At 36.7% G+C, this 20759-nt stretch overlaps 1 protein-coding gene across 1 annotated transcript in view; it reads right to left on the bottom strand.

Moving 5' to 3' along the window:
- Positions 1-20397, bottom strand: part of LOC113070469 (leucine-rich repeat and fibronectin type-III domain-containing protein 5-like) — a 56957-nt gene extending 36560 nt beyond the window's left edge. The window contains exon 1 of the mRNA XM_026243752.1: positions 19576-20397. The gene's annotated coding sequence lies outside the window, so the exon portion shown is untranslated. The remainder of the gene's footprint in view (positions 1-19575) is intronic.
- Between the last annotated feature and the right edge of the window lie 362 nt (positions 20398-20759).

Genomic DNA, 20759 nt, shown 5'->3' with positions numbered 1-20759 from the left:
TTTGAGTTCCAAATACAATGTTAAACTTTTCCACAATTGTAGAACTATTCATGTAGACATTATTTGAATGAGCCACAACTCAAATAGCAATTTGATCTACTAGTGTATGATCGAGTTCAGATTTTTCACATAAAAAACAAGCTATGGCTTGTCACTCAATTTAAATGTACTGTGTTGTTCTTTTCCAAAATAAGTTGCAAACTGAACCAGACTTTATGCCCATAGTCAGAAATCTGTCCCTGTATGATCAATCATTACTCAGTTACTGTCTAATCAATTGTCATTAGCCATCAAGGTGCTGATGGGAAAAAAATTAGGCCTGCAATCTATAAGTGCTGTAGGCTCTTTTAATTCACACCTGGCTGGTTCATTAGAAATTCCTCCTCACTCATATTCCCGGAGCCCTAACAAAGAGCCTCGTTAGAAGGGTTTAATTTGTGCCAGAACAAGCAGGGTTTGGATGTTTTTTTTTTTTGTGGATTTCTCTGGAAAAAGATATGCTAGTGCAAGTTAAAAAACTAAGTTTTGTCTACTGCCAATCATTTGCAGCGTCAGCTGGGTTTTAATGGCAGATCTATCAGCGGTCTTTGTTCCACAACCTCATCATTTACAAATTAAGCACTGCTCATTAGCATGTGATAGCCATTTTATCCTCTAACAGAGCTTGGCTAACCTCTGGTAGTGCTTTGACAGACACATTTTCGGATCTCTAAATCCTGCCAGGTGCTCATTGTGTTCCTAGGCATCTCTAGAGATGGTGAGTGGCAACTCTGGAGTGACAGACGGCCTTTGCTCAGCTCATGAGTCTGCCTGCACTGGGACATAAACTCACGGTGACAGCCTCCATTCAGGCCTCCCAGGTGTCTCCTCTAAAACAGCTATTCAACCTTTCAGTTTCTTAATGAGAATCAACAAAGCATCAAAGCCTTTCTAAACTCCTGCTTCCTGTCTTTCACTAAATGATTCTCTCTTTTTGCAGCACAGTGGGAACGAATGTCACACTATGCAAGCTATACACTCTTTATTGTGTTTGTGTAGTTAGCATTTTAAGTGTCCTGCAGTGTAATATGCTATATTTTACCTAAAATACTTTTAATTTAACACATTATTAATTTTCACACCACTGCAGTATTCATGTTTAAAATGGCTATACTGCTAATATCACCGGTAGGTGTCGCTGTGTATGGAAGCATATGGGTAGCATTATTCAATTTGGGATGTAATATGCAAAATGACAATGCAATATGTAAAATGGCAATGCATTTCTGTATTTACATTTACATTTTCCAATACATTTGTGCAACGTTTGGTGCAAAATGAAAATGAAAATTAAATTACATAATTTTCATTTGCCATTTACTACACCAGTTTTAATATGTAAAATGAATATTAATTTTAACGCTTTATAAGTTGCAAAATTAAAATGAAAATGTATTACAGAAATGATTAGATATGTCTAACATGTTAAAGCAAAAACTGTGGCAAAATGATCATTTAAATGCTATTTTTCTTAATTGCATTAACACTCACAGTCAAGACACTTAAGATTGCATTTTCATTCGGTGTCCCGCAATGAATGTAGCAAAATTCAAAGCGCACATTGAAAATGCATTCCGAGCCGATCACGTGTCCCCGCCCTCGCGCCACGTCAATCACTGCGTGAACAAGGCGGGGCTTACAGAAGGTCAGAGACTCAAATCTCAAGAAGAGGATTCAATCAAGTGAGACAACGTGGACAAGACAGTTGGTCCGTGTATGTTTTGATCATTTCGGTTTATGGCTTCAATATTTCATTCGCACTTGTGGGCGGAGCTGAAACGCTGCTTTCATCTGATTGGTCGAATAGGATCGGTTTTCATCTGACAGCCTTCAGCTCGGTCTTGTCATTCTTTCAGGCAAAATAAGAGTCAGTGCGAGTGAAGCACTGAAATGTCTGAAACTACGCTCACTGTTAATTAGCATAATATTTGAATCAGATGTAGCTGGGCACATAATTCGTGCTGCTGAGACCTGCAAATTATTTCTAGGTTGTAGTATTGTATGAATATTGTCCCACTGATAAATGCAGTGCAAATAGTTCTGTTCCTTTGGATAACAGTGAAGTGGAAATTAAAATCAATAATAGACTGAACAGTTCCATGTCTGTAACATTTACCACTCTCATCTTTTAAGTCATAAGGCACTAGGTATGTGTGTGTGTGTGTGTGTGTGTGTGTGTGACATTAATAAATAATTGTAAAAATGAATATAGTTACATTTCTAAATAAAAATAGTAAAATTAGCTCTATGCTGCCCAGTGCTCCTGTAGCCTACCCCAGAGCGCCCTCTCGCGGCTGCAGACGGTAATGTTTTCTCTTGGTCTTGAATAAATGTGACTTATAGTCCAGTGCGACTTATATATGTTTTTTTTCCTCGTCATGACGTATTTTTGGACTGATGCAACTTATACCGAAAAATACAGTTAACATTATTATTATTATTTATTATGAGAGTAATTGATACAGGCTAGAACTTAAATGTTTCACCCAATTCAGCTCAGATCTTCAGACTTATCCGACCCGTGTTGCTTGTATAACTGGCCAGACTTACCTTCCCAAAAAATCCTATTTAATTTTATTTCATAAATTTAACTATATTTATTTCCACTTCACTGTTATCCAAAGGGACAGAACTATTTGCACTGTATTTATCAGTGGGACAATATTCATACAATACTACAATCTAGAAATAATTTGCAGGTCTCAGCAGCACGAATTATGTGCCCAGCTACATCTGATTCAAATATTATGCTAATTAACAGTGAGCGTAGTTTCAGACATTTCAGTGCTTCACTCGCACTGACTCTTATTTTGCCTGAAAGAATGACAAGACCGAGCTGAAGGCTGTCAGATGAAAACCGATCCGATTCGACCAATCAGATGAAAGCAGCGTTTCAGCTCCGCCCACAAGTGCGAATGAAATATTGAAGCCATAAACCGAAATGATCAAAACATACACGGACCAACTGTCTTGTCCATGTTGTCTCACTTGATTGAATCCTCTTCTTGAGATTTGAGTCTCTGACCTTCTGTAAGCCCCGCCTTGTTCACGCAGTGATTGACGTGGCGCGAGGGCGGGGACACGCGATCGGCTCGGAATGCATTTTCAATGTGCACTTTGAATTTTGCTACATTCATTGCGGGACACCGAATGAAAATGCAATCTTAAGTGTCTTGACTGTGAGTGTTAATGCAATTAAGAAAAATAGCATTTAAATGATCATTTTGCCACAGTTTTTGCTTTAACATGTTAGACATATCTAATCATTTCTGTAATACATTTTCATTTTAATTTCGCAACTTATAAAGCGTTAAAATTAATATTCATTTTACATATTAAAACTGGTGTAGTAAATGGCAAATTAAAATTATGTAATTTAATTTTCATTTTCATTTTGCACCAAACGTTGCACAAATGTATTGGAAAATGTAAATGTAAATACAGAAATGCATTGCCATTTTACATATTGCATTGTCATTTTGCATATTACATCCCAAATTGAATAATGCTACCCATATGCTTCCATAGCTGTGAGGTAATTGTTGTTGCGCAATAACATAGTCCTTTCAGGCAAGTTGTGCCACTTGGCCGCTATCTTGGCAACGCCTCCAGGCAGCTATTTGAGACTAACAAAACCAGGCTCCTATCTAAATGAATGGGTAGAGAGTCAGAACTGCACTTTCACTGGTCACTGGGACATAAAAACAGCATGTATAGAAACAGCAGTGAAATATGATAAAATTTTATGACTCTGCCCCTTTTTCCTCACAGGTTATACCTTTACTATGCATGCGCAAGGGTTCCTCAACTGCGCGCATACGTCAGTGGGACCAGACGATAGGCTTAAATGTTTCCCGGCTTGAGTGTTAAAAGCAGATGATTGGCTTTCCAGCAGGAGGGGCGGGACATGTGCATACAACCGCCATCTTTGCAGTTACGGGTTTTCCTTATATAGTTGTACTGAGGATTGAGGAAGTGGCATGACTCTTATAATCTGGCTCTGGCAATAATGCAAAGTAGCTTTAATTTTAATTTTAACTAAAAATAATTATCTCTCTCTCTCTCTCTCTCTCTCTCACACACACACACACACACACACACAAGCATGCAATCATTATAAAGTTAGTTTTAGTTAGTTGCGTGTGCATCCTCGGTGCAAAAATTTTGTTTACGGTCCTATCCTTATGTATAACTGTCACAAATTCACACAAGCATTTCCATTTTTGAATACAATTTTGTCCTGACAGTCTGTGTTAAGTTTGAATCTTTACTGAATGAGTGCCGGTGTCGTGAGAAATCGAGTCCCCCTCTAAATTTGGTCCAATTAGACCAAGACATTAGCTGTTTTAAATGCCCGATCAAAAGTTGTCACGATAGCTTGTTGTAGCTTGTTTTTTCTCAAGCTAAAATAATTTTGTAAATTCAACAAACACAAAGTAATCTGTAAAAATAAAAAACCCATAGCTTCGGTTATATACTTTTGAATGAAATATGTAATTCAAAAGACTTTAATGCTCATTATAATGAAGTTTAAACAACATAAATCAAAGCTGATTTTGCAGGAATTGTGATCAAGTGCTAAATAATACCCATTAAAAGTTTGTTGAGCCAACGGGATCACTGCGGACTCGATTTTGAGGGGGGGACTCGATTTCTCATGACACCGGGATGGCGGGCGGTTGCATGAATGTCAGACAACCGGAAAAGAGAGACAATTAATAATTAGCGCAAAAAAAAATTCTTAAATTATTATATTTATAATATAGATTTATAATAATCGTTGAAAAATATAATATAGTCGGAGTTAAATAAAAAATTGTCTATGATCTTTCAAGCTGTTTAATGGCACTCAACGGGTGTTGAAGTGCATCAGTCCAAAAGAAGTGAAATAAAAAGCGCCAATTCTTGATAAAAAAAGTGTCTCACACAGCTACGGGAGGTGAACAAAGTCCTCCTCTAGTGAGTCGATGCTTTTTTGTAAGAAAAATAACCATATTTAAAATGTAAAAATCAATTTAATGTAACTTGCACTTACTGTTGTACACAAAAGGACGTTGACGTATGAGGTCGGCTTTGCGAATGTGCTGCTCAAAAGTGTCGAATGCGAAAACGATCTCTCAAAACAAAGCAACGGTTACTAATCCGAAGTACAAAATGAGGATTTTTTTTTTTAAAGAAGAATGTCCGAGGATTTTTATACAAGCCAAGAGGAGACAACAATACTCCAAATGATAGGAGTTTTTTTCTTTGTTAAAGTAAGGAAACTTCGCTATCTTTGCTCCTGATAACAAATGTTGGTTTTCACGAGATTCACCGACCAAGGCCAGATTCGCTCTCATTTAGCCAACATATATCATTAGCTGTTATCTCATGCCATCCCATGGTAACATTTCCCTAACTTGCACTTTCCAGAAAGTACCAAAAGTTAGTAGTTGTTCAGATAAATAAGTAAAAATCCCTGAACCACACAGGTCACAACAACAGTGCTGTCGCCCTCATTAAACATGAGACTGAAATAGTTTGTGGTGTGTGATAAATCATTGGCTTATGAGAGAGAGCAGGGTGGTGGTGCATTTGTATTCCACCAGCTGTTAGCAGACTTCTATCTGCTTTGAGCCTCTCATGGCCATAGAGAGAGGGAGAGAGACTGCATTAAGCCATTATAGTCTGCCGTTCACCCTGAATACAGATGTGCATTCAGCCATTTCAGTCCATCATTTAGTGTCAAAATGCACAGGAGACAGAGGCCAGAGGAGGTAATCATATCCGCAATAAACGCACCTACCAAATCTTTATCTTCATCAGTTAGGCCAAGTGAAGTGCAATTAGGGTCTTCTGGTGTAAGACATATCGCCTAGCTGCTCTTTACAGTTTCTGCTTTTGTACAGCTGTAGATAAGCAGCCATTTCCATTATCAAAAACTGGTGCAAGGATACAGCAAGAGCTTTAATATGCTCTTAACACTTAAGTGAGTATATCAAGCATGCCGGGTGGTACTGTCTCATTTTATAGCTGCTGCAGACCTCTTTTATGGCTCAATATCTGCTTACTTTAGTAAGATCTGCTTACTGCAAGCCAAACCTGGCCAGCCATGTTTGCAGCAGGGGAGCTGTATCAGATGTCACCTACTGTATCAGAAGGTTTCGAACAATTTCAAAATGTTTAAAAGTTTCAGTGGTTTCAGTTTCTGTGAACCAATGAACCAGAGTCTATGGTTTTTACCTTATACCTGGTCCATTTTATACTTTTGTATAAATTATTAATAGGCATGCAACGATATTATAAATACAGAAATATTATGATAGCAAAATTCTTGATATTATAGTGGTCACATGACAATATGAAATGATAGGTCTTCTGGGCAAAAAGTGTAGTTTTTAAATTTATATTAGAACTTCTTCACCTAAAATGCATAAAAGGCCATTTTTGCACAGTACTGTGTCTGTCAAATGAACTAAAACTGAAAGCACAATATGGCTTAATCCCTTCAGTCAGTTTACACTGCACATTTCGAAGTGTGCACTTCAATAAGGTTATCAGGGATGTGTGATATGGGGAAAATTTCCAATTGCGATTCTTTCTTTTTTTTTTTTTTGACAGATATTGCGATTTTAAATTAGCAAAGTCAAGCTTCAGCTCAATATTGTCAATAATGTGCAGCACAGTATGAGTATCATTACCCTGCTGAAAAGAAAGAAAAAAACCCCCAGAAATTCCTACAGTTTCCGTGAAACCATTACAAAATTCCTTTTTGTTTTTGGCATTATTCCAATGGGAATTACTGTTGTTCTGTCCAGTGCAATTCCCATTATAATTTATAACAATATAAATTATATATATTTTATTTTTATTTTCAGCAGACAAGATTATAATGGTATAAATAATTTTATAGAATTAACTTAGTTACTGAATTTCACTGGAAATATTTATTTTTTATATAAATAAAGAACTGTATATCTTTAGTCAATTATTAAAGTATTACATGTTACACTGTATTTGGGATTTTAAGAGCAAGTGGAAAATGTGAAAATAGCAAGCAGTTAGACTGAATTTACATTCATTTTAAACGTGGAGCCAGGCGCGAGTCGACGCAGGTTGCGTGCATGCATCCAGCCATCCATACTGCAAGATATGCTTGTGGAGATTTGCGGTGCAGGCCCGTGCGAGAATATAACTGAGCGTTACGAAACAGGCTACGTGAGTGCGCCAAGTGTGAACGGCTCGTCCGTGACGCGGGAATCGCGCCATGTGGGGAAGAGAGGAGTGAGTATGAGAAGCATTCGGAGACACGGGCTGTGTGTGCGATCTTCTGAATTGGGAATAGTGAAGATGCAATTAGGGATGCCCTTGATATGCATTGTGACGCAGCTCTTGTAAATTATCTTTTTTTGATCGTTGTCTGTCTTTTCAAATCTTAAGCTACATAATGTTTTTCTTTAGTTTTAATTTAAATTAAATGTATGCATTTAGCAGAAGCTTTTATCCAAAGCGACTTACAGTGCATTCAGGCTATAAATTTTTACCTATCTTGTGTTCCCGGGGAATCGAACCCCGAACCTTGCACTTGATAACGCAATGCTCTACCAGGAACTCATGAGCGAGTTCATTATCGGGCTCGGCTGGGTGTTCATCTTCAGTTCTCTCTTCACAGCAGTTCAGTCAGTGTACTGTTTGAGGACATGAAATAACCCAGGATATTGGTTTATTTAAACTCAGAGGGAGTGTCAGCCACATTAAAAAAGTTTACAGCTTAAGTCATTAATGTGTATTGGAGACGCAAACCGTCTAAAACTATTCAGTTCGATTTGGTGAACTGGTTCAAAAAGATCTGGTTACATCGAATGAACCGGATATCACAAACTGCTTTGTTTTGAACTCTCTCACAACATACATGGAGAAGACAATGCTGAATAAAGTCGTAGTTTTTGCTATTTTTGGACCAAAATGTATTTTGGATGCTTCAAAAAATTCTAACTGAACCTCTGATGTCACATGGACTACTTTGATGTTTTTCTTACCTTTCTGGACATGGAGGACATTCAATGGAGGGACTGAGAGCTCTCGGACTAAATCTAAAATATCTTGGATAAACTGAGGTCTCACGGGTTTGGAACTACATGAGGGTGAGTTATTAATGACACATTTTAGATTTTTGGGTCAACTATCCCTTTAACACAGGAGTTAATGTTCACATTTATGAACACCAATTAAAAGATGTGAAACTGCATTTTGGTCCATTTTTGATTGACCTAAAGAATGAAAGCTGTATCATACACTTGAGAAATTATGAGCTACATCACCACTTATCTCACGAGATACCATCACCACTTACCTTACACTTAGCTCACGAGATATACATATACTTGGTTCAATAGAATGATACAATATTTTAATACTATTTTTACGATTTTTTTAAATGACAAAATAAGGCCTGCACAATTAATTGAAATGGAATTGAAACCATGATTCGACATAAGCTTTGATTTTCATGAGTATCTTTCAGAGAAGCATGGTTCTGTGATCAGCAGTAAATCTCCATCCGAAGGCCAGAGGCGCACTCGCACTGAAAATCCAAATATGCCCCGAGGAAGAAACCACTGCAGCTGAATATACAGTACAGCCATTTTTAAAATCTAGATATTAAAGAACTGTTTATTCCCAGATACAGGGAATTAAAATAATCGGTAACACTTTAGAATAAAGTTCCATTAGTTAATGTTAGTTAATGTATTAATTAACATGAACAAACAATGAATAATACATTTATTACTGTATTTATTCATCTTCGTTAATGTTAGTTAATGAAAATACAGTTATTCATTGTTAGTTCATGGTAATTCACAGTGCATTAACTAATGTTAACAAGCACAACTTTTGATTTAAATAATGCATTAGTAAATGTTGAAATTAACATGAACTAAGACTTATAAATGCTGTAGAAGGATTGTGCTTGCTTAGTTCATGTTAACGAAAGTAGTTAACTAACATTAACTAATGGAACCTTATTCTAAAGGGTTACCAAATAATAAATTCTAGATTATTTGGTACTACTCTACTTTCAAAGTACTTTGAAGAAAGGTCTTCACTTTATCCAACGTTCTTAAATAGTAAAAACTTGATTTCAAATTTAAGTGCACTATCAAAACATAAGTCCAAGTTTTTTACACCTGATTTAACTGAAGAAGATCAAACACCAGAATATACATGAGAAATGTTTGGGACTTCAGAAGAGCCAAACACAATGAACTCTGTTTTACTCTCATTTAGATTAAAAAAATTAAAAGACATCCAAGCTTTGACATCGGAAAGAAAGGCACAGAGGGAGTCTACACCATTGTTATGCTTCAGTGGTAAATAAAGTTGGGCATCGTCTGCATAGCAGTGATAGTACAAGCCAGGCTTAACAAAAATAAAGGCTAAAAGAAGCATATATAAAGAGAACAATAAAGTGGACAAATTAGAGCCTTGGGTGGACACCACAAGTCAGGGGACCACCATTGAATATTGTCCAATATTGATTGAGAAGCGTTTATTTTTAAGATATGACTACAAAACCTACTACTTCAATGCCCGCAACTTGTTCTAGCTGAGCAAGCAAGACCTCATGGTCAACTGTATCAAATGCCACACTTACCAATAGTTCCAGTACCAGGGGTGTGATGGTTGCCGTGACAACCGTGTCACCGCCATTGTCAACTGCCACTGGCGGTAATGCATGTGAAGTCACGCACTAATACAAAGTTTGTAAACAAGTGTATTAACAGTAATCGTTGCAAACTGTTTTATTAAGCGCAAGGTTGGGGGTTCGATTCCCCGGGAACACATGATAGGTAAAAAATGATAGCCTGAATGCACTGTAAGTCGCTTTGGATTAAAGCGTCTGCTAAATGCATACATTTAATTAAATTTAATTTTTAATAATTAATGATTTCAAACAACATACACAGCGTTTCCTTTAGATTGGCAGGTTTGAGCGTGGGAAAATACAGTTTATGCATTCAGCAAATTAACTTTTTTGTTGGACGATAGACCTTGTTGTGAATGCACTGCTTGTTTGGCAGTGGAACACTGAACCATCTCTTCACCAGACGCGACACCGCCGCATTGCAACAGGTTTTGTCAGTCTAGTGTCTACACAGGACATTTGAACTCTGTGTCAGTGCTTTATAAATAGGACGAGTCAGTTACTGTCAGGGATTTGTCGTGTCGTCCCGCATCCATAGTATCATCACTGATTATAATGAGTATTTTGTCACGCTGCTCTGCTCGCGTCTGTTAAACAGGATGTATTTAGCTTTCTTATTTAAGCTACTTTGTTTAACGGTTTTATTTCTTTGATTTTTATTTTAGTGTTTTGCAGGCTGCGTATTCAGAAGTGCTATATAAATTTATAAAATATATTACTGTACATGCATGCACAGTTTTAAGGCAGCTTTAATTGCCTTTCTGGAACATTTCCGCACTCACTTCACTCATGCCTGGTGCTGAAGTGAAGTGGAGCAGGCGTCTGAAACACCTTATATATATATATAAGTGCCACCGGTGGTTATTTGGTCCATTACCACCACGGTGGTAAAAATCTGCCACCATCACAGCCCTAACAGGTACAACAGAGTCACCTGAGTTAGTGGCCATTAAAACGTCATTTAAAATGTTTACAGGTGCTGTCTGTCACTGTAGAGTGAAACTTTCTAAAACCACTTTCTAAAATTAGATTGAAATGTTGGATCCAAATTCGACTTTTTAAAAGAGGTTAAACAATTGCATGCTTTAAACAGTCAGGTACAATTCCTGATTCTTGTATTTTGAATCAGATTATTTTGCTGAATGTGTTTTTGTGCTGGCACCTTGGCTGGTTTAGGACTGTTATGGATAAATAAAGATGACAATTACACAGCACGTAGGTGGCAGCAAATCCCTGTTTTAATAAATGATTCATTGAATAGTTCAAAACGGCAGATTCAATTAGAAATGAAACAACTGAATGGACCATTGAATCACTGACTCGCATGATTCTTTCAAAAACAGATTAATTCAAGGAGTAATACACCGAATGGCTTTACACTGTTGTACACAATTATTAGTATATTTATGTGCTGATATTCAGAAAACTACATTGCTTGTGAAATATATATACAAACATAATAACTCATACATGGGTATTTTTTCTTTCATTGCTGTAATGCATTATAACTGCATTCTAATGGGCTTCATTGTGCAGTTAATGCTTCTGGACTCTCAAGATGTGTTTTTGTTTATTTTTTGCAAAGGTGGTGACATACTGTACTCATCAGCTCCCCTTCCGTCTCTTAGTCCCTCACAGTCACACATACAGCACAATGACATTATGCCAGGGGAATGTCTTTAAATTCTAATCAAGAAAAAAATCATACCTTCTGTTGTCTTCTTTTTAAATAACTTCAAAGTTGCACTTGAACCATTTTGCACAAAAAATTACAGAAACTTGCTTCAGTTTGTGCGCTGCTTGTTACAGTACCAAGTTCTGATTGGCCAATCACTGTTATTTAGTGCATTAATTATTATAAGTAGAGAATTTTGATATTTATTTGCATGATAAATTTGATATAATACACATTATTGATCTAAAAGGGATGGTTTCAAAGGAGGGATGCTTTTTGTCATTTTTTTCCACCAGGTGATGCCACCCCCAGCCCCCCATCAAACAATCATGGTAATCAGTTCAGTGCAGCTCTACAGAGTTGAATACTCACTGATACCGATTACATTTCTATTTTGCTCATTTATGCAGACCTGAGTAAACAACTACGATGTTATAGTAGGTCTTACTCCACTTTGTCATGTGAACCTAAGCATCAATTTGATAGATTGCACAAGCATGCGGCACCCTAGACCAGATTAAGGCCATCCATGTTGTTGAGGCTCTTCCTCTATGTCTGTAATCTGATCAGTTCAGATAAAATCAGGTCTAACGCTCTGATGCACTCGCCAACACAAAACACTTCCTTTCTTAGAACACAACACAAATATTTATCCCATTTTCACCTTGCGAATACAAGACTAATATTTGCAAACAGATTAGACAGGGGATTGGCATTGCTGAAAGGACCTATAATAGAGATCAGAGAAAACAAATATGAAATGTTTTCATATGCATGTGTATCTAAATCATTCCAAGCCAATTCTGTTTAGATGATGAGGCTTAAATAAGTGCAGTATGGATGCATGGGCTACTTTAAAGAGATAGCTTTGGTTAGCTAAGCTCTATTAATCTTGTTATGGATGACACAGGCTTTGCTCCATTCAGAGGAAAGCAGAAGGTAGCGGTGATATGCTAATGCAGATGACAGCTAATGCACGCTGATGATTTATTTCTAGATCAGAGAGGCCTGATGAAGCTTCAGTCACCAAAGACTTTCATTGGGACTGCAACAACAAACAGCACTCCTATAATCTTCCATGACTCCATCAGAATCATAAATGGTATATGCTTTATTTATAATTTTATGGTCTACTCCACCACATTTATTAGAAGTCAATGTTAACTGAGTACACAAATGTGGATGAAAAATCAAAAGATTTCTCAAGAATATCCCCAAGGATTTAATTTTACCACATATTTAAAAATAAAATCTGGATATTATGCTCTATTTAAATATCTGAAAATCTGAATCCCTATATATATATATATATATATATATATATATATATATATATATATATATATATATATATATATATATATATATATATATATATATATTAGGGGTGTAACGATACGCGTATTCGTATTGAACCGTTCGGTACGACGCTTTCGGTTCGGTACGCGGTACGCATTATGTATACCGAACGGTTCGTTGGAGTAATTAATTATATTTGAAAAAAAAAAAAAGAGAGAGAGAAAGAAATATAATGATATGCGTTCAACAAGGTAGCCCAATAACCCAAACAACGTAACAGGCAACGCCCCTGACACTCCCGAAGAAGAAAAAAACACCATCTTATATGTTTATGTTAGGCTACTCAGCAGGCGCTCGCTCACTCAGTACACGCTGAAGGCTCGTGCATGGAAAACGCTAAGCGCGTCTTTCTCCTCCTTTCCAAAGCGCTCGGGCAGAAGCGCTCATGAGGCGTCTGTCTTTGCTAAGCAACAATGACGTGCTCTCTCCATGAGACGCGGAAATTTCAGCGAAGGATAAATGGATTTGCAGCTCTAAAAATCGCTTGCAGTAGCTCTGCTACTGAATTTATTTCAAAATTGCAATCCATATACAACTATGATCAGCTGTTCCTTCATCTTGGCTGAGCTCTCAACGTTGTTACGGGAAAGGATGAAGCTGATTGGTTGGTTCTTGTCACATGACCCGCGGTGCGCTTGCGGCATTCTGAAAAGTTGAGATGTTTTTACATTTTGCTGTATCTAAAACGTATCGAACCGAACCGAACCGAACCGTGACATCAGTGTATCGTATCGAACCGAACCGTGAATTTTGTGAACCGTTACACCCCTAATATATATATATATATATATATATATATATATATATATATATATATATATATATATATATATTTATTTATTATTTATTTTTTTAAGACAAACTGCACTGATATGAAAAGGCACACATATTTTCAAAGCAACTAAACCCACCACAATCATTAATGTATTGTGAACAATAATGATACATTATAGCATTTTTGTAATTTAATTATTTTTATTTAAATAGGCCTAGCATTATTTTATATAGATGGCACGTGGGAAAGAAACATATATATTGTGGCCACAAAGTAAGAATTTGTAGTAAATAGTGGCAATTTGTTCCCTTGATTTAGTAAATTGTGGCAACGTTGTACATTGTTCCTTCCTAATAATTAATTGAACAAATTACAAAGTACAAAGAAGCCATGATTTATTAAAATTAAACAACTAATTAATAACTAAGTCATGGGGAATGTTTCAGGATTTGGCTCAAACAACGATGGAACAATTTCTTAATTTGTAGAAACATTTTTTAATTCATGGCCACGATAAATATATTTGTGTCCAAGTCATAATTCTAAACTTTAACCTAAACATAATGAACATGAATTAACATCAAAAGGTAGGCTATTTTATAAGAGAGAGCCTACAGTACAACAGTTTCAATCTGCGGAAAATGTGTAAAGCTTGTAAACACACGTAATATACATTCACCTCAGTTTGATGCAGGCTATATAGACCACAAACAAATTGAAATCTTTGTCAAAAACATGTTTTTGGTATGAATTTCAGGTGAGAAGAAAAAAAAAATAGGTACTGTTATACTGTTTTACTTGCATTCACCGTGATTCTAGGCCGAATCTGTATCTGTATGCATGAGACTGTCTGAATCCCTGCAGAATTCACATTTCTGTTGTAAAAAGAGAAAAACTGTGCAGAAGTATTATTTGCTGTTATGCGTGTGTGTCCGAAGCTGCAGTTGCTGTGTGACGCGTGTCCCAAAAGAAAAAAAAGAACACTGAACGCGCTCCGAGAGGTCGTTAAAATGAATATCCTATTTTCATTTACAAAACTTGTGTTGGTTGGTCCAATCGATTCGTGCAATAGATTTTCTAAGTTTTAGACTAGACGGGAGAAGGGATGGGAAAAGATCTGGGCACAGTTTTTCCCGAACTTCGTGCCAAGTTAAAGCGGTGTCAAGCTGTTTTAATTAATTTTTTAAAATTTGTCCTAAATTGACAGGGTCGGTCGGGTTACGGCAAACAAGAATATTTTTAAGGATGGCCTCAGTTAAAATGTCTATGCATTCATACATGGTTACAAAGTTTTAATTATAATTACTAAAGTTCTACCATTAATTTATACGTGATTATCCAGATTTCATATTATAATGCTTGACTGACTGATGTTAAGATTGTACTTTCAGGTATTTAAAAATCTGTACCATAAAAAAAAAAAAAACCTTTATATTGTGGCAGTTTTTTCTGTGGTATTGAAAATGGTATAGAATATCGATATTTTTCAAGGAATCATATCGAAGTTTGAAATTCCATTATCGTGACAACACTAATTTACTTAGTAATTTATTTAGTCATTTAGCAGACGCTTTTATCTAAAGGGACTTACAAATGAAGACAATGAAAGCAATCAAAAACAACAAAAAGAGAAATGAAATATAAGTGCTATAACAAGTCTCAGTTATCTTAAACACAGTACACGTAGCAAGGGCTTTTAAATAATGTAATAAATAAAATTAAAACAGATAGAATAGAAAAAGATTAGAGCAAACTAGTGTTAGAGGTCTTATATATATAATATATATATATATATATATATATATATATATATATATATATATATATATATATATATACACACACACACACACACACACACACACACAAATACATATAAATATTACATATACACCAGGAGGGAACATTTAATTTAAAAGTCCGTAAAACTGACTTTGTGCTTCTATGTGATGGCACAATTAAGCAACGTTAACTTGCAGAACGCCAGCTTCTAGAGGGCACATAAGTCTGAAGTAATACATTTAGGTAAATGGGAGCAGGGCCAGTGGTGGTTTTGTAGGCAAACATCAATGCATTGAATTTTATGCGAGCAGCTATTGGAAGTCAGTGCAAATTGATAAACAGAGGTGTGACGTGTATTCTTTTCGGCTCATAAAAAATTAATCTTGCTGCCTTGTTCTGGATTAATTGTAAAGGTTTGATAGAACTGGTTGGAAGACCTGCCAAGAGAGCATTGCAATAGTCCAGCCTGGACAGAACAAGAGCTTGAACAAGGAGTTGTGCAGTATGTTCCGAAAGAAAGGGCTTTTATGAAACCATTTAGACAAAAAAGGTTCTTCTATGGCAAGTTCTTTACTTGATTTTTTTGTTTGGATCTCTGTGATATTATTAGATTAGAAAACTCATATTTTGTCACTTCCTCTTGTTTCTAGTGATTTATTCCCTATTTTTACCCTTGGTGGCCTGATCATTTTTCTATGTACAATCTCAGTAGACCACATCAGCCACCATCCAGTACAACAGTGCTGCAGACAAAGAGCAACACACATTCACTGTGAACACAGAAGAAAGCCTCCATTCCCCAACACATACACATAACTAATGGCATTATAGCCTCTTTGGCCTTTGTACACAGAATCTATTTCTATTCACAGCTGTCAGTTTTCTCTTGCTTAAAGCAGTAGGGTGGCAAGATCAAAACAAGGCACCGGTGCCTCAGTGACAGCTCATTATCACAGACAAACACCCCCTAAAGTGACTCCCACTCGAACCTCTGCCATTTTACCTCACCGCTTCTCCTGTCACTCTGACAACAACCACACTCTCCCCATCTCTGAACGCCAGCACTCCCGAATCCAGCATTCAGAACGTTTAGAGCTGATCATGACCTCAATGTGGCTGTTTTGTGATTTTATGCAGCTTCGAAATCTGGCTGTTTTGACTGGAATTGTTTCAGTTTACGTCTCTCGCCAAATGTTTTCTGAATGCCTGCCCGAAAGCTTTTTACATCCCAGTGACTCTGTCCTCTGTGACTCAAAAATAGCTTCCAGAAGATTCAGGTGGAGCCTCACAGCATCTGCAGAAACACTGCAAGGTTGTTTTAACCTGTGCGGACCTGTGATAAAAGAATAACCTAGGGGGTCTGAGTTGTAACTTTTTAGTTATGGCAAACATCTTGAGCGGTCATCTGCTGTTTATCTCAAAGTTGGAAGTAAGGTCATGATGTGAACTAAAGGTTGAGAATTGACGTCATATCCAGTATCTAATCTATTTTGACATGTTTACATTCATCTCTTTGGGACACAGATCTATTGGGTTTAATTCTATTGTTTTAGCTGACATAACTCATGCACAACAGCTGACCACCCAGGCCTGCAAATACTCCATACCAGTTAGAGTAGATACAGTCTACAAATCTTCCACAGAAAACAACATGGATGATTGACTGACAGAAATGATTCAACCTTGTAGTCTATGACATCAAACAAAGTCACAAAAGCTAGAGAAATAAATATAGGAATATTCATTACTCAACCAAACACATATACTCTACCAGTCAAACATTTGAAATAAGTACTGTTTTAAAAAAAAATGTTTTTGAAGGAAGTTTTTTTTATACTCACCAAGGCTACATGTATTTGATAAAATATAATTACAATTTAACAGATTTCTATTTGAAAATCGCATAAGATGGAAAAGCTGAGTTTTCAACAGGCATTACACCAGTTTTCAGAGTCACATGATCCTGCTAATTTGGTGCTCAATTATGTTATATTATATTACATTAGTTATTACTGCTGCAATAGAACAGCATTTATTAGAAATATTTTTTTTCTTAATTTTAAAAATGTATTATGTGTTTTGTTTTTATGTTTTTCATAGAAAATAATATTTCACAATATTCCAATATTTTATTGTATTTTTGATCAATTAAATGCAGCCTTGGTAAGTATAAGAGACTTCTTTCAAAAGCATAAAAAAATCTTTAATTCCATTATTTCGACCAGTGGTGTACATAGCTTCCAATTTTCATTTAATTCTATATTTGGAGCAGGAAATTCAGAGGAACAAACCAGAGACATCGCCGCTTCTCCAGACATCCGTAAACAGCAGGATATTAGGTTTCACCATCTCAGCACAGTTACCATGTATCCTAATTACTCACATGCAAAGAACCACTGTATGACTGAAACGATCTTCACAACATCGGTCACAAACATGTAGCTTATAGTTTACTGCACTACTATAATTCACATTATCCAGCCTGCGAGTTGCATCATTTCAAAGAAAGCTCAGTTTTACTCAGAACTGCAAAATAACTCAATGAGTGTGATAATCCTTTTTACCCTTTCCAATTCCTTACTCAAACAATCACGCAAGCTGTGGGAATCATTGCGCTCTTGCTGGCTTCTTGGCTTCATCTCATCATATCAAGGGTCTAAGCTCAGCAAGAGTAATTAAACAAGTCTGAAGGACTTACTGGCAGTCTGGCACCACATTCAACACAACAGAACACAACAGGATCGGTCCACAGTGCTGGAAAACCATAGTTTCCCACACCCATATCCAAAAAGACTGCACCCGGCCCTCAGAGCTTCTGTGTGAGCCATAAATTGAATTATAGCACCACCAGCCAGTGGAAGAGGTGCTGCAGTTCAGTTACACATCTACACCCTGTGAAAAAAAACTAAAACACTGCAGCCAAAAATATAAAGCATTTTCATATCCAACAATATATTTCATATGTTGGTGTTTTATAAACTTAGAAACAACAATATACTGTAGTAAATTAAATTTCATTTCAAGTAATTCAATATAAATTTAGGATTTTTGTCAAAGTAACTGATGGAATCTGACTCAGCTTAAAATAATTTTTTATGGTATATTATTTGGAATTTAGATATAAAACAATTTTGAAACAGATTATAATTGATATTTTAAATAAAGTAATAAAATGTATGGATTTGAAAAAAAATGTAAAAGATCAAGAGCATCACAAAATAAAGCATGCAGGATATACATAACTGTTTTGTTAATTTAAATTTTTTTTGGTTATAGAAAGGATAATGAAGACTGATTATGACATTTCATATTGCTGTATATGCTGCAGGTGTATGGTAAACAAGATAAAACCTAAATAACAATGACAAGAATCAGTCTAATAAAAAAATTAAAAAATTAAAAATTAAAAACTCAATGTAGGTGTTCAGAATAATCAAACAGAGCTGCACATATCATCTAAATAACCCATTTTTAACATGTATTTTCTCCTACAGCCCTTAATATTAACCCAGCATGCTTGAAATGTATAATTAAAACCATTTGCTAAAAGATGAAACTAAAAATATTTATCTTGCCTATTTGATCACGCACAAAATTCATTTTTAGGGAAAAACACAATATGAAATGCAAGTTCCATACGCTCCAGTGAATGCAAGTACGACTTTTATAGGGAAAAGAATTACATGAAATCCGAATGTACATAATATGACTGGGATACGCCTCCTATATCATCGACTGGATCTGTGCCAATTCTGAAGACTTACTTCATTGCTTCTGCTAGTCAATAGCTCACAAATAAACCCTCATGACACACAGAATGAAACTCTTAATGTCACCATCACTTATAACAGAGCAGATTACGGATGTGGATGCATATGAAAGAATGGATTTCAATCTAGTCTTTCAACACAACCCCCTCCACCGCCCAACAACCACACAACCACACACGCACACAATCTCATCCATCCCATTATCTCAACTATACAAGCACTCAGACCAAACCTTGGCTATATGTTTTATGCATGAAGCTGGTGTTCTACAATAAAATATTCTGAAGCATTTCAATCTACTTACTTCTCATTTCTGAGAGCAAAATAATGTGTTCTTCTCCTTAAGATACATATTGACCTTGCCTAAAAACCAAAGACCCTCCAGATACTCTGAAAAGAGATCCGGACTCTCGGCACAGATTCCTCAAGGAGATCAAGAAGGGACAGTTCAATGTGAAAAGTCATTCAATATTCAGACTGAAAAGTTTACCTAGCAGAAGGAACGCCAGTCCGGCTTGAAGCACCGAGGGTCAGAGGAACCGAATCTTCTCACTTGTCATATTTTCCCATGTTGTGCTCCACTGGATTCACACTAAATTCAAAGGTGCGTGCGATATGAAGGCATCCAACTCCCCAAAGCACATATCCAAAGCCACTAAAATCCAATAGGTTTTTTTTTTCCTTTCGACGTAACGGACAAATATCCCGAAAAACGTACCCTGAGGGACAGTCAAATTCCTGCGCAATGTGCCCGACGCCCCTCAAGAAAGCCAAGTACTTGTTTTCCCCTCAGATACTCGGAAGCTCGTGCCATTCTCCTCCCGCCCGTCGACGCACCTCGCTCGAGCGCGAGCTTTCGTCCGCATTAAACCCGAGAAGTCAAATCAAATCTCAACAGAGAGACCTTCTCACCACCGCACCTTTACAAGTAACGTTACTTCCTCCCCGCTTAATCCACACAATCACTGACCGACAGCCTTCCACGCCAACCTCCCATCCAAAGGGTACCAAAAGTGTCTTCTCAGACGCTCTCCACGCGCGACTGGAGATGGATGAATAACTCGAAATGTCTCCGATAAGTCGCTATAACACACATAAGATGCTGGAAATTTAAAGGGAGGTCTAATTAATTGCACATGAAGTGGGAAGAGAGAGCAAATGCATCATAACAGATCGAGCTGTTTAAACAAACTAATTTTGCACCAGCCAGCCGCTGCCTGGGATCATCCGTATAACGGCTGTGCTCTCTCTCCTGCTGTTCGGATTGGGAGAGAGAAAGCAGGACGTCATCAAGGATTGGCTCAGATTGACGCTCGCAATACTTGATACGTGTGTCACTCCGCGCCTCTCAGCGAGAAGTGTTGTTGATTTAAGGCTCGAAGACAACGGAAAAGGTAAAGAAATCCACGGATTATGGCAAGCTGCTTTAGCGTTTATTGCTTAGGACAAAGTATCGATTATTAATTTTTTAGCCAATAAATTAACCAGTATTACGACTAAGGCTTTTTAATTTCACAGGCTTATTTTCATTAGATAGGCTACTACTGAAGGGTTAGTTCACCCAAAAATGAAAATTCTGTCATTAATTACTCTTGTACCCTCATGTTGTTCCGAACCCGTAAGACCTTTGCTCATCTTCGGAAAACATATTAATATTTTTAATGAAATCTGAGA

Source organism: Carassius auratus, unplaced genomic scaffold (genome assembly GCF_003368295.1).
Source record: "Carassius auratus strain Wakin unplaced genomic scaffold, ASM336829v1 scaf_tig00004433, whole genome shotgun sequence".
Lineage (NCBI taxonomy): Eukaryota > Metazoa > Chordata > Actinopteri > Cypriniformes > Cyprinidae > Carassius > Carassius auratus.
The sequence above is the reverse complement of the archived record's forward strand: the minus strand, read 5'-3'. Positions and strand labels throughout refer to the sequence as shown.